This window comes from Mesoplodon bidens, assembly GCF_964165515.1.
Source record: "Mesoplodon bidens genome assembly, chromosome: 1".
In the NCBI taxonomy this organism is placed as follows: domain Eukaryota; kingdom Metazoa; phylum Chordata; class Mammalia; order Artiodactyla; family Ziphiidae; genus Mesoplodon; species Mesoplodon bidens.
In genome coordinates, this window is record NC_138176.1 from 102,818,154 (window position 1) to 102,831,228 (window position 13,075).

A 13,075-nucleotide genomic window follows, 5' to 3' on the forward strand; every position below is an offset into this window, starting at 1 on the left:
TTTTTTTCTGGTTTCTGGGATGTGGAGGCACGTTTTTAAATGCCTTCTCCATCTTAAGAGTAAAAAAATACTCTCCCGCGTTAGGTAGAGCAAATCTCTGGAGCATGCATCTTGCAGACAAGGACCAAAGCTGAAGGAGTCAGCTTCACTCTTCCCAGCTAGCTGAGCGGCTGCCTCAACACCGTTGTCTGTGAAATCCTTCCCCAACCCGACTGGAGGTGACACCTGTAAAGGGAACCCCAGGGCTGAGCACTTAAAGCAGCGCCTCGTGCCCAGCAAGCCGCTCATGGCTGAGCAGCGGGTGGGCGTCATCCCGGGATGCGTCTGCATCCTCAATGGCTGAACTGGCCGAACGAACTACGTCTTCCTTGGTCTGGCCGCGGCGCCCAGCTGGGCGGTGTGGTGGCAGCCGGCCGCCTTGCCGGAGGCCCTGAGGCAGGACCGGAGGCTAGCAGGGCGGCCCCATGTGCGGGCGCGACAGGAGACGTCCCAGGAGTGTGCCCTCCGCTGCCGCGTCCAGGACCTCTCCCGTCCGTCAGCTCCTTGCACGGGTGTGCGCCTCGTGGCCACGCCGACCATTGGCCCCACCTGTCGTCGTGGTGCTTTTTTTTTTTTTTTTTTTTTTTTTTCTTTTTGCAGTATGCGGGCCTCTCACTGTCGTGGCCTCTCCCGTTGCGGAGCACAGGCTCCGGACGCGCAGGCCCAGTGGCCATGGCTCACGGGCCCAGCCGCTCCGCGGCATATGGGATCCTCCCAGACCGGGGCACGAACCCGTATCCCCTGCATCCGCAGGCGGACTCTCAACCACTGCGCCACCAGGGAGGCCCTGTCGTGGTGCTTTGAAGACCTGGGAGCGTAACTGCTTCACAAGTGCCCTCACCCGCAGAAGCAGGGTGGGGTGTCAAGCTGGACTGAAACGGGGCTGCCCTGTGCACAGCGGCTGGAGGCGGGGCCCTGGCCTGTTACTGTCCCCAGGAACCGTGGGGTCACAGCCGAGTGAACAGCGAAGGGAGGGGCGTGAAGGCCCCTGCTTAGATGTCCCTGAGGTTCCGGCCTTGCCCCTTCTGCCACTGCAGATGCCGTCCCGGCGGCCCTGGGCCCGTGGGTGAAGTGACTGGGACCAGGCCTGGGAGGCTGGCGGCTGCACAGCGGTCGAGCAGCAGGAGGGCCCCGCCCCCGTTTCTCTCGGGAGCAGCTGGTGGACGGCCTCCCAGGCTGGGCTGTTGCCAGCACGGAGACCAGCACCCGAGCCTCTGCTTCGGAGCCCGCCGCTGGCCTTTCGTCGCTGGCGGGGAGTTGACAGCATTTTCCAGGGACGGTTCCCTCAGTGAACTGACAGCAGCTCCTGACACGCGGGCGGGCTCGGCGTCACCTGTACCAGCCGAGCATGTGCGGGGCGTTCTCGCAGGCAGCGTTCCGTGTTCATTCTCAACGCCGTGGGGTAGGTACAACTGGCCCACTTCACGGGTGAGAAAGCACACACGGGGGGAAGGTAACCACCCGCCTAGGTCTCACGTCTCGTGAACGGTGGAGCCCATCCCAAAGCCTCCATCTGGCCAAAATGCCACTATGGACAGTGTGCTGGGGGGAGAGGAGGGGAGGTGTTGAGCAGCTGCCTCTGCCCCGCCGTCTCTTTCTAGTCCTCATGAGTTACATAATCATAAGGGCGTCATCTCCAGGAGTCCAGACTGAGTCAGGGTGCCGGGGTGTGAGTCCTGGCTCTGCCACCCGCTGGCCGTGCGCTCCTGGGCGAGTGTCCACGCCCCGGTGTCCTCGGCTGTCAGTGGAGATCACGATAGGACCTCTCATCAGGGTTGGCTGTAAAGGTGAAACAGCGCAGCCGCAAGCCGCCGTGCCCGGCCCTGTGACTCAGGAAGATCACAGCTTCTGCAGGCTGCCCCTCGCTTCCTCCCCTCCCCTCCCTCCAGCCAGTGGCAGCAAAGCCCTGGGCTCAGGGTTAGGCCCTGCAGAGGCCTGTGCCCCTGGGCGCTCACCACGGTCACGAGGCCATCAGGTGGCCTGCTCAGTCCTACCCGGTCACCCTCACGAGATCACACTGTTCCTCCTGGCGGGGGCCGGGGCTACAGCAGAACCAAGTGTGCCCATTGGAGTGGAGCCAGGGTGGCAGGAGGGCCCTGACCCTGCGGCAAAGCGGCAGCTGGGACCCGGCCAACACTTGTCTCCCTGGGGGACAGGCACGTGGCCGGCTGCAGCTCACACTGGGCTGGCCACTTCATGTCAAAGTCCAGGGGACCCAGAGCTGGGGAGGCCTGTGTGGGAGGGACAGAGGAGGCCCCATCCTCTGGCCTGCCATCCCAACAGGCCCTGGCTCCCCTGAACCCCAGCCTCGGTCGCAGAGGGGGACTGGGGAGGGGGCAGAGGAGGGCACACTGACCGCTGGGCCTCTCAAAGGAAGAGGCCGGCCTACCTGAGCAGGGCCCCTTCCTCCCTGCTTCTTGTTGCCCACCTGAGGAGGTGCGAAGTGACCTCGGCCAGCCGTGTGACCCTGAGCTGGTCACCCTCTCCACTGACTGGTGACGGGCAGGTAAAGCTGCCTCCCCTCCCCTCCCCTCGCACGCATGCGCTTCTCTCTGTCCCTGAGCCAGCACGCAGGTCTGGGACATGCCCAGGTCTGGGACGGGTGGGGAGACCAGGCCCACGCCAGGAGCTCCTGCTCTGACCCGCCGCCATGGCCAGAGCAGACCTGCCACGTGCCCGCCCCCTCCGGCCCCTCGCTTGGGAAGTCCAGGGGCCCGGCCAGGAGCACTACCAGCCGGGGTGAGCAGGCCTGGGCTGTCACTCCCGGGTCGGGCCGCCTACCGCCATGTGGCCTCCATGCTCCCGTGCCCTTACCCCTGTACCTTCAGACCCTCAGCAGAGAGAAGAGCCCCCGCAGGAGCCTGGGCTGACTGCAGCACCGCGGGCTTGGGGTCTCCTCCAGGGCACACGGAGGCCTGGGGGCTGCAGGCCGCGAGCTCCAGGGCGACAGCGCAGGGTGTTGGCTGGCTCAGCGGGCGGCCAGCTTCGGGGCGCTTCCTCCCTTTACCGAAGAGGGACCCTGGACTCTGTGCCGAAAACCCCAGGCTCACTGAGGGCCTCGAGCACGTCCTGGCCCCTCTGGGCCTGACTCTCAGCTCTTCTCCTCCCAGCCCCAGGGGCACCTCCTGTGGCCCTGCTCAGGGCCCAGTTCCTGCCGGTCACAGATGCCAGGTGTGATCACGGCGTCCTCCCACACACCGGAAGCTGTGAGCCAGCGACAGGCAGCAGCCCCCGCAGCGGCTCCCGCTCTGGGCTTGCGTGAGCCCCCGGCTTCACTGCAGCCTGCAGCGATTGCTCGCAGACCCCAGGACTACTCAGAGAGGTTGGGGACCCTTCGGGAGGCACACTCACAGTGGGGGGCCCTGGCTCTTAGCAGCGGTGCTGCACTGCACTGGTCACCAGCCCTCACACTCACCTGGGCCTGTCTCCGTGCCCCAGCCTCAGGAGCCTAAAATTGCCTGGCACTCAGTCCCGCTGGCAGCCCCACCTCCCCCCAGTAAGGCCCTACCGGGGGTGCTGGGTGAGCCTGGCCTCTCTGCCAGCAGGTGTTGGTAGGGTCTCAGGTGGTCTCCTTCTGGGCCCCTCACTTCCCCAGGCCCACTCCCTCACCGGGCCTCCCCTTCCTGAGCTGGGGAGGAAGTGGGGAGACCTGAGCCTCTGGGTCATGTCCTCATGCTGAACTCGGGTCCCCCGCTCAGAAACGCTTCTCCCAGGCTTGGTGCCATCGTGCTGGGAGGGTGTTTTGTTACCTGGACGAGCTTGGCGAGCAGTGGAGCCTTGGAGTCTACGTCTTGACCTTACTGAGCCGTCACATGGAGGTAGGGACAGCAGTTTGGGGCCTTTTGGGGACCAGCGTGTCTTCATGTTGGCATTAAGCTACTAATTGGGAAGAAAAGGAAGCCCCTAGGCCTTGGTCGCAAAAATAGGGTTTGGAAACATTAATTCATTCAACAAACACATGTTAAGAGCCTACTAATGTGCCAGGCCCTCAACCTGATGCTGGTATGAATCTTTTTTTTTTTAACATCTTTATTGGAGTATAATTGCTTTACAATGGTGTGTTAGTTTCTGCTTTATAACAATGGTATGAATTTTATTTTTCTAAGTCAGTAAACCTCCCTCAGCCCTAGCTGTCTGGTGATAAAGATACCACAATTTCCTCTTTCGTCTCTCCTCAATAAACTTCGGAGGGTCTCTGCAGCCTGCCTGAGCTCCGGCCATCTGAAGTTTTCAGCAGTTTGAAGGAAAGCGGTGAAGCCCTCCAAGCCCAGGCAGCCCCCTTCCTTAGAAGGCTGGCTCTTCCTTATCTTGCCCCCAGATTTCCCTGCCTGGAGGCCTCCTAGCCCCGCCCCACTCAGGGGCCTCGGAAGTCAGCAGGCTAGGGGTGCAGGGTAAAGCATGCAGGGCCCAGCTCTGTCCTGAACAGCTGGTGGCCTTGGCAAGGCCACGTGATGTCCCTGGGCAGGGCAGGGGGAGGAAGGCGGTGCAGTCGTCAATTTCACACACTCCAAGAGCATACCCGCGGCCCTTCCTGTGGAATGAGTTACGCGTTTCATCTGGAAGAAACATACTGGGGTCCGTTTCCACCCCATCACTCTGCAGATTTGCCGTGAACAGCATGGTTTCCTTCCTGGCAGTGACCGTTCTCCAGTGCGCTGCAGATGACAGAAGGCACAGGAGATCAAGGCCCGGCACAGGGAGCTCCGACGGCGTGTGGAGTGGAGTTCTCCGCCACACTTTCTGGGGCCCACCTTTTCCCAGCCCTGGGGAGGTGGCTGCCTGGGGCCACCTGGAAGAAGCCCGGGCCAAGGCCGTCCTGCACACCTCCTCATGAGCTCCGGCCCACTTTGGCAAGCCAGTCACCCTCTCCGAGCCTCAGTTTTCTCATGTGAAAGCTGGAAAGGTGAAACCCACTCCCCAGTGTTAAAAGCAATAACGTGCCTGCACACATGGGTGCTGGACAGGGGTTAACCCCCTCCTTAGTGCCCACGAGAGCAGCTGGTCAAGCCGTAGCAGAAGTCTCCTGTTAGTGTATCAGAATCCGAGTTCGGTGTCCCAGTCGGGTTTGGCTGGGGTGGGGACAGTGATGTGGGAAAAGATGGGAAGAGAGACGTGGGAGGGGCTTGAGAGGGTTTGGGTCTCATCCTGGAGGCGGCAGGAGGCCTGAAGGGGTGTGAACCGGGCCACCATTTGTGTCATGGGTGACCAGTGGTCTCTGAGGTTGGAGAGGGATGCTAGAAACAGCTGATGCACAGCAGAGAACCCTTTAGAACTTTTGTAGCTTTTAAAAGAAGATCACAGGGCCTTTCCTCCCTTCCCTGCAGCTGCATGAGCTCAGCATCCTCCAGTGAATGGAGCTCTGGGCGGCGGCCCTGCCCAGGCCTGGCCTGCTGCCCCTATTGAGCTGTGGGGTCTTGTGCCCCTTCCCTTCTCTGATCTCAGCCTCCTTGTCTGGAGAAAATTATCAGAAGATTATCGATAAATGGGGAGATTGGGATTGACTTAGACACACTACTATGTATAAAATAGATAACTAATAAGAACCTACTGTGTAGGGCTTCCCTGGTGGCGCAGTGGTTAAGAATCCGCCTGCCAGTGCAGGGGACACGGGTTCGAGCCCTGGTCCGGGAAGATCCCACATGCCGCGGAGCAGCTAAGCCCGTGCGCCACAACTACTGAGCCTGCGCTGTAGAGCCTGCGAGCCACAACTACTGAGCCCACATGCCACAACTACTGAAGCCCACGTGCCTAGAGCCTGTGCTCTGCAACAAGAGAAGCCACCACAATGAGAAGCCCGTGCACTGCAACCACGGGTAGCCACCGCTCGCCACAACCAGAGAAAGCCCACGTGCAGCAACAAAGACCCAACGCAGCACCCCCCCAAATTAATTAATTAATTAATTAAAAAAAAACCCTACTATGTAGCACAGGGAACTCTAGTTAATACTCTGTAATGACCTATATGGGAAAAGAATCTAAACAAGAGTGGATATATGTATATGTATAACTGATTCACTTTGCTGTACAGCAGAAACTAACACAACACTGTACATTAACTATACTCCAGTAAAAAGGAATTTTCAAAAAAAGAGGAAGGTTATTGGACCCGCCTCCAGCATAGCTGTGAGTTTGGTTATTCGATCCTGGATGGGAAAGCCCTTTGTAAACGGTATGTGAGAAGGTATTAAAGTCATAATTGCATTACACTAAAAAAAAACATAGGTCTCACCATCCCGCAACCCGAATGGTTGATCCAGAGCATGATTACGAATGGATGTGGAATCATCAGGTGAGGTGCTGACAGCACCGGGACCCCCCTGGTCCAGGGCGATGTTGCTAAGAGTGGGATGAGCTGTCCACTCCTGATGGGACATGTAGGAAGTACGCATGCGTGGATGCTGGGAGTGACCCCTAGATGCAGACCACTCTACTGGTCCCACTCCCATCCCCAGTGCAGTGCCTCCTAAGGGACTCTCTTCAGAGGATACTGCAAAATGTTCCTTGGGGGCAAAATTGAGGACCACTGCTTGGGATGAAACTGAGTTTATAGGAAATACTTGGGCTAGAGGAGCTTGTTCAACACCACCACAAAGGTACAGTCCTCTAAATCCATAATTCAGAAAAGTCTACAAGACAAATAACGCAATGTCATCAAATATATCGTGTAGGAAAAGCAAACCAAGGGAGAACTATTTCGGACTAAAAGAGACGTAATGACCCATCTACCAAGTGCAGTGTGTTGCTTTTGGAAACTGATTTAGAACCTTAATTCCCTGACCAGGGATCGAACCCGTGCCCCCTGCGGCGGAAGCGCAGAGTTCTAACCACTGGACCGCCAGGGAATTTCCCAGAACCTGATATGAACAAACTATAAGAAGACATTTTTAGAGATAATTGGGGAATTATAAAACATTGAGGAATTATTGTTAATTTTATAGGTATCTGACGATATTGTGATTATGCCTCAAAAAAAAACCTTACTACTAAAGATGTGCCTGAAACAAGCTGAAGGATTTTCATGGGCTCTGATATATCTGAGATACACTCTAAGTGAATCCAGGAAAAATAAAAATAACAAGAATATGGGGAGGTGACAGGAAGAGCAGAATATAACCAGTGTTGAGATGGGTACATAGGGTATCACTCTACAGTTCGCTGTGTATATGTTTGAAATTTGCCACAATAAAAATGGCTCTCAAGCTTAAAAATCAAATAAGTTAGAAGTGGACAGAGTGAGCAGCAGTCAGCAGTGGTGCCTAATGCTGAACAGTCCAGCTGGCTCCAAAGGAGGCGTAGCAGGAGACGTCTGGGCCTCCATCCCCACCTGTCTCAGAGACAGGAGCTCTGCTGGCTCTGCACCGTCTCAGAGCCCGGCGGGTTCTCAGCCCCCCAACGCAGGGCATGCCCCCTCCCAGAGGCAAACACGCACAGCTGCTCAGCCTTGCCCTGTCTGGCCCGGAGAGGGCTCCCCATCAGCACTCTAAACCAAAGTCCTGCTGCTTGAGAATGGAGTGTAAAATCAGTGTCCAGCCCCTCCCTGGGCTGCCCCACGCCTTGCTGGGCGGCAGATGTGGTGGAGAAGAGGGAGCCTTCCTTCCACCCTTTCAGACCCTGGGCCACCCCCCAGCCACCTGGGCGCCAGGGGAGCAGCGCTTGCAGGCTCCACGGGTCTACGCAGACCTCTTCTTGCCGCTGGACTCTCGTTTGCCTCCGCCTGCCTGCATCCCTCGAGGGGTGGCTTAACTTCATAGATGGCTTCCTCCTGGCCGTTCGAAGCTGTACTGTCAAGGCACCCAGACGTTCTTGGCACTGCAGACAGTGCGATCTTTGCAAACTGCAAAGCTGACCTCACCGCTCACATTTACCCCCTCTCTTCAGCTCCAGCCGTGCTGGTGGACCCTCCCCACGGTTGCTCCCGCCACCACCACAAGACCTTTGCACATGCTGTCCCTATGCTGGGCACTCTTTCCACCCCTTCCCCGACTAACTCCCACTGGCCTTCAGGTCTCAGCCTCCTGGACCAGGACAACCCCCTTCCCCCAACCCCAGTACATGTTTTGGTGACACGTGTCACAGTTTCCCTATCTCTACTTTGTGTGAGTATTTGATCCATGTCTCCCCCCCTAAAACCACAGGCTTCACGAAGACTGGGACTGTGCCTGCCTCTGCTCCCCGTGAGCCCCTCACACTCAAGATGGGCACTCCCGGAGGATGTGTGAACCGGGGCAGTGGGGGGTTAGTGTAACCTCCCTGCAGACCTGTCACTCTGCTCCCTTGCACCACCTTATTTTAGTAAAGATTTAAAAACTCTGATTATGAAGATAAAATAAGGGGCTTCCCTGGTGGTCCAGTGCCTAAGACTCCACGCTCCCAATGCAGGGGGCCTGGGTTCGATCCCTGGTCAGAGAGCTAGATCCCACGTGCCACAACTAAGACCCTGCATGCTGCAACTTAAAAAAAATAAAAGAAAAAGAAAGAAAAAGATAAAATAAGATTATAGAAATTTTGAAAGTTAACAAATTATAACATGTATGTGGTAAAACCCCACCACAGGCTAATTTCTATAGGCATGTTTCACAGTCAACATCATTCCATAGGTTTGATTTTACACCCAGCGCTTTCCGTGGAAGTTCACAAAGCATTGTCTCACACCAGGAAGATGTTCTAAAACCTCCGTCAGAGAAGCAGCCCCGCCTCCCTAGACTCTCCGGAGACCATTGGGGCTCGAGAACCACTGTCATTTATGCAAAAGCAATGCTTTGTCAACTATCTCAGATGAACAGGCAGGCTTCGTGGAGAAGCAGGCGCCTTCGAGAAACTTCACTTTTTACTGCAGGGGCCACAGCCCAGAAGGGGTCGGATTAGATGTTCTAAGGCCGTGCCCGGCCATGGTGGGTCCCAGGCAGGAGAGGAAAAGGCTGGCTGGGTTCTCATCTTCGCTCCTGTAACCCTCTCCTCCCTGGGCCTCAGTTTCTGCATCCGGAGAGCAAGAGGTTGGGCTGTGACGTCGGAGGGCGATAAAGAGAAATGAATAGCCTACGCTCTGCTCATCGTCACACAGCAGCCGCTGTCTACCGAGCACCTGCCGCCCCGCCGGCTACAGAGCTCCACATTCACTGCTGCACTCACCTTGTCCCACGGGGGAGGGAACGCTTTTTAAGCTCTATTTCAGAGATGAGGAAGGTGCAGCTCACAGAGGCGGCTTGCACCGTATAAGCAGCAGAGAAGGACTGCATCGGGGCTGTCTGACTGTTATTCACAGAGGGTAGTCCGTAGGAAAAGAAGACAAAGGGGACGTCTGAGTGGCTCACATGTCAGTGGTTCTCTCTGGAAGGAAGGGTGGCAGGCACCGTGTATTTTCTTCTGTGGACTCCTCTGCATTCACCAAATTTTCCGTGGTGGCTATTACTCTCACATGGAGCTAAAGTAAAAGTTTGAAAAAAAAAATATCGTTTTACACGTCTCCTCTATAAACTGAGAAGAGATTGTTTCTGAATCATTTCTTGGTCCTAAGCTTTTACCACATGACCTGGCACGCACGAGATAATTTGGTAAATATTTTAGTAATGATAAAAGATCCTTTTTTTTTTAACCTGTAAAAAGTACCTAGGGCAAAAATCACACCACCAGCCAGTTAACGAGCAGGAACCCAAACTACCTGGGCCCTCACCCCTTCGAGGGCCACTCAGGGTCTCTGTGAAGATGCTTTATATCTTCTGCAAACGGAAGGCCAGGCTTTCCCTCTAATATCTTTTTTTCTGCTGCACTGCATGGCATGCAGGATCTTACTTCAACAACCAGGGACCGAACCTGTGCCCCCTGCAGCGGAAGCTCAGAGTCTTAACCACTGGACCGCCAGGGAAGTCCCTTCCTCTAATATGGAAAACTCATAAAAATGCAAGTGCTTATCCCTGTACATCTAAAATCATCCTTGTGAAATTCTAGCTTGTCTCACTCCACACACACGTTAGAGCTCTGTCTGTGCCACACACTCTGTGCCTTAGGTAAACCGCACACCTCCTGATGTGCCCATTTCACAGATGAGGAGACTGAAGTTCAGGCATGTTAAATATGCCACCCCATCATCACACTGGGTTGGGGTGCCGACCCCAGTCTCCTGGCTCTTAGCCTGGGCCTCTTTCTTGACCCCACGTGGTCTCCCTGCATAGGCCTCTGGAGGGGCTCAGGGCGGCTTCTTGGGCCCCTCCTATGTCTTCAACGTAGATGTCTGCGGGGAGCCTTGATGGGGCGCTGAGGGAGGCTCTGTGTCCCCCAGAATGTGGGCCCGGCTCAGGGTTCCCTGGCACACCCCCGCTCAGCTCCTCTAGGTGGTGCTGCGCCTGCCCCTTCCACACGCAGAACCCCACCTGCCACTGCAGCCCCGCCTCTCCCCAGGGATGCACCTCCCCACGGGCTCCCACGAGCCCAGGGAGGTGGCAACAGTCATCCGCATTTTACAGATGAGGAAACCAAGGCTCAGAGAGGGCAAAGTCAAGACAAGCCAGTGCCAGACGGGTGTCTCCAACCGCCACCGTGTGCTGGGGGAGCAGAGGCGGGCAGAGCAGGGTGGCCCGGCCCTGCATGTCAAGGGCAGTGAGAGGGTGCGAGGCAGTGTGGACCCGAGCGTGCAGACCGCTCTTTCTGGAAGCTCGGCTGGCAGTTTTGGCAAGAGGTGGCAGCAGCTGGGAGCAGGCCCCGGAAGTGGTTTGTCTCCTTCTGGGACAGGAGGCAGCTGAGCCTTGCATGGGCCCAGGGGAGAAGCTGGAGTTGGGGACAGGAAAATGGGGACTGGCCCTGCATGCGAGGAGGCCCCCAGGGAAGGCGCCCGGGGTCTGGTGGACCCTGAGGGAGTCCAAGTGACCAGCTTTTTCTTTCTCGCCCCTGAAGCCCAAACCCAGCTCTGCTCAGCGCCCCAGGGCAGCCCCAGGCCCATCGTTTCTGGACGTCCCACCCAGGGAGTGGTTGTGCTTGTTGGGTGAAGCCTGGATCTCCCTGGAGGGCTAGGCCCACTGGGATTGGGGATGCCTGGAGGGGGGACCCTGATGCCTGGAACAGCCATCCTCAAACTGTCCTGAGCACTTCCTGTGTGCCAGGGTTAGGCTCACAGCCTAACGGGGAGGCAGGTGGACAGACAATTCTAGAGGCCACTGACTGGGACCTGAGGCTACGTCAAGAGGGCCCAGAGAGGGATCTCCGGGAGAAAACCAGAGGCCGGGGTGCTCAGCCTGGTCCCCCTGTGGCTCCAGACAGCACACTTCACGTGTGGCTCTTGGCCAATCTCTTGGCCCATTTTAGAGTTTAGGGGCAGCTCCTCCCCCAAGCCCAGCCCCACCCCCGCAGGGCAGGAGGAGGACTGGACCATCCGGCGGGTGTTGACGACTGAGCGCGTCCCAGGCCAGGCTGCGTGGGGTTGGGAGACCCCTAATCTGGCGGCTGCCACCCCCTCGGATAATCTGGTTCACCTGCCATGTGTCCAGCACAGAGGGCCACGGGGGTGAGCAAGGGGCTCCCGGGCCTCTCAGGAGTGCGTGGCCAGCTCTGCCAGGTGTGGGAGCTGGGAGTGGCACGTGGCCAAGGGGACCAGGGTTGTAATGGCTGGAAAAGGCAGGAGGGGGTCCAGGCAGAAGGAACAGGACAAGCAAAGGAGGGCTCTGTGCAGCCAGGATTGTGACGTGTCTGGAAAATGCCAGTCTGGATGGGAAGGGGGCGGCGAGGCTGCAAGTTTAGGCTGGGGCCGGATCTGGGAGGGGGTCCTGGAGAGGTTGGGGCTGGTGGCCTGGTGGCTGTAGGGGGGTGGGTGCAAATGAAGAGGCAGCAGTTTGGAGGTGGATCCGCCCCCCTCTGTCTACTTGTCACCCTGGCTGCTACGCTGCTTCTCTGAGGCCCACACACCCTCACCTTCACCTCTGCAGGCCTGTCCTTGGGAAGTCCCCCCGCCCAGATTCAAACAAGAACAAAAGCCTCGCAGCCAACTGTCTCCCAGCCATGAGCTCACCCTCCGTAGGAGGGAGTGGGCAGCCAGTGCTCAGAGCATCAGCGCCACCGGCAGAAACCCAAGGCTTTTCCTGGAGACTTCTGAGACCTTGAAGGGCAAAGGCAGACCTTGTTCAGGCGCTCACCGGGTATCAGCTGGGCATTGGAGCCTGGCGCAGAGAGGCTGCCTACAGTATCTGGGGCTTGGGGGTGGACTGGCAGCGGGAGGGAAGGTCTCCTGAAGGGTGACACTTAGTAGTGGGGGAGGAAGGTCAGCCGGCCTGGGGCTTCTGTGAGGCCCCTCAGGGCAGAGACCCAGGGCTGGGGAGGCTGAGGCCTGCTCCCTCCCCAAAGAGGAGGGGCGGCTGCTCTGGTGGGGAAATGGCAAGGAGCCGCCAGGGGTGTTTTTGTGAGAGCTAAGAACATCCTCCACTCCAGGTGCAGGATGGAGGAAGGACAGGGGCTGGACTTGTGCTGGGACATTTAGGAAGCCAACTTCTGTAGCCAGGAGGGAGCTGGGCCCAACTCTGTGTGTGTGTGTGTGTGTGTATGTGTGTCTCAGGAGCTGTTGGTTGGTGGGTGGATGAGTTAGGAGAAGATAGGGGCTGCGGTTTGGCAAGAAGAGGAACATGGGGTGCATCCAAGAAGGTTCCTCTGAGGTGGGCAATACCTAAGGTTGGCTCAGGATGGAGGAGCAAAGGGAGAGGTTGAAGTCGCTAGGTCAGGGTGGGTAGATGCGTCAGGAAGAAAGACAACACGTATTAAACCCCTCCCCCACCTGAGGTATGTGGGACACCCCTTCCTCTGAAAGAGGAAACCGAGGTTCAGAGAGGTTAAGTCACACAGTAAACACCAGAGCTGGGATTCCAGCCCAGATCTGCCTGACCTGAAAGCTCACATTCTCTCCTATCATCAACTGCTTCTCAGGGGCTGGAAAAAAATGGGGTCTCTTGTGGAGGGGCAGTGGGGAAGGAGGGGTGGGGAGAGTGTGGCATGGGCAGGGCCTCACCCCAGGTGTCCCATCTGTCACCACCAAACAAGCACCACACTGTATGTTACCTGG